The 1,735-nt window shown below is 34.6% G+C and overlaps 1 pseudogene; it reads left to right on the forward strand.

Annotated features, from left to right (window-relative positions):
* The window catches only part of LOC107678166 (DDB1- and CUL4-associated factor 6-like), a 6,907-nt pseudogene extending 5,426 nt beyond the window's left edge, over positions 1–1,481 (forward strand).
* The last annotated feature ends 254 nt before the right edge of the window (positions 1,482–1,735 follow it).

Here is a 1,735-nt window from a genome sequence, read left to right on the forward strand (position 1 = left end):
TATATATTATATATATATATATATATATATATATATATATACATACATACAAAAATATGTAATAATTATTAAATACAGCAAAACTTTAATATTGTGGAATATTATTACAATTCAAAATAACTGTCTATTTGAATATATTTTAAAATGTGATTTTTCCCCCCTGTGATGGTAAAGCTCAATTTGTCTATAGATGGCAAGAAATCTTTTGCAATATATACACACACACACACACACACACACACACACACACACACATAGTATATAATAGACTGGTTTGAATATAGTCTTCATCTTTCTGGTAGGCGAACAGCAGCTGTTTGGATCCAGGAGATTTTCCGCCGAAGGAAAGAGCGGAAAGAGATGGCAGAGACACTCAATATCAGGAGACCTGTTGCAAAAATGACCTATGAAGGCCATCGTAACTCAAGGACAATGGTGAAGCCAACAATTTAATTTTCATATTTTTCATGTAAATATTCTCACATTTTATTACATAATATTTACCTCTCTTAGATATTTTTGGTAATCAAGTAATTCAACACCAGGCAGTGTTTTGTAAAAAAAAATCCATCCAAATTTTCTGTTTTAAAGCATCTCAGATGTTCTGGATTGCACACTGATTTTCTGTATTTCTTTAGACCAAAGAGGCGTGTTTTTGGGGTAATAACTTTGTGCTGAGCAGATCAGACTGTGGCCATATCTTCATATGGGACAGACAAACAGATAATCATGTCGTCAACTGTGCAGCCTCATCCATACGAGCCATGTGAGTACACCCAGTGTTTTTGTCCTAACATGAAGTTGAAACTGGGAACCATTACATCTTGCCAAGCAGGCATGTTGTAATGGATTGAATGCGGTTTTAAAAATGTTTTAAGTTTAAATCCTCTCCATTTTTCAGTGAAATAGTATTTTACATATCTTACTTGTGCTTTAGTTCATTATAATGCATGTTGTCTGATTGCAAAATCAGTTCATAATTATAGATTCATCTGTCACAGTACTTGCCTCCTCTGGAATTGATTATGATATTAAAATCTGGTCACCCATGGAGGAGTCTCCATCGTTTAACAGAGTGTTGACAGAAGAGGTGGGTGAAGTCTAGTTTGTTCATTTATTTCTCTATTCTTCTCTAAGTATGTTTATGCATGCAGTCAAAGATAATAAATTATCTAAATTCAGTCATGGACAACTTCCTGGTGTTAGTGGGCTGTGATTTGCTCGGAGTAAGTTGTCTGTCTCCCTCTGCAGGTAATTCTGCGCAATGAGCGGATGCTTGAAGAGACCAGAAACAACATCACAGTCCAAGTGTCCTTCATGCTGAGAATGCTGGCGTCTCTCAGCCGCATCAGAACTGGTCTGATTAAACCCTTTATCATCCTCTGATTATGCTGTAGGCATGATCACAGCATAATGCGCAGATCTTTTTTGTGCTGTTTGCAGATCGATCAGAAGGCTGTGGACAGGAGAATGATGAATGAAAGATATGAAGGTGCATATGAATAGTATGTAAGATTGTTTTCTCCACAGGATAAAAAAAAAGAAGTAATTGCAAATTTTTTTCACAATTATTTTTGTCTAGCATCCTGTAAGACTATCCAAATACAAACTGTGTAAAATAAGACTTGACAAATTGCTTTTTGCTGTTATAGTCATATATTCCAGTAAAATTTGTTATTTTTATGCATAAATGGAAAAACAATTAGCTAAAAGGCTTATAAAAGTAAAACTTATA

Source organism: Sinocyclocheilus anshuiensis, unplaced genomic scaffold (assembly GCF_001515605.1).
Source record: "Sinocyclocheilus anshuiensis isolate Anshui unplaced genomic scaffold, SAMN03320099.WGS_v1.1 scaffold648, whole genome shotgun sequence".
Lineage (NCBI taxonomy): Eukaryota > Metazoa > Chordata > Actinopteri > Cypriniformes > Cyprinidae > Sinocyclocheilus > Sinocyclocheilus anshuiensis.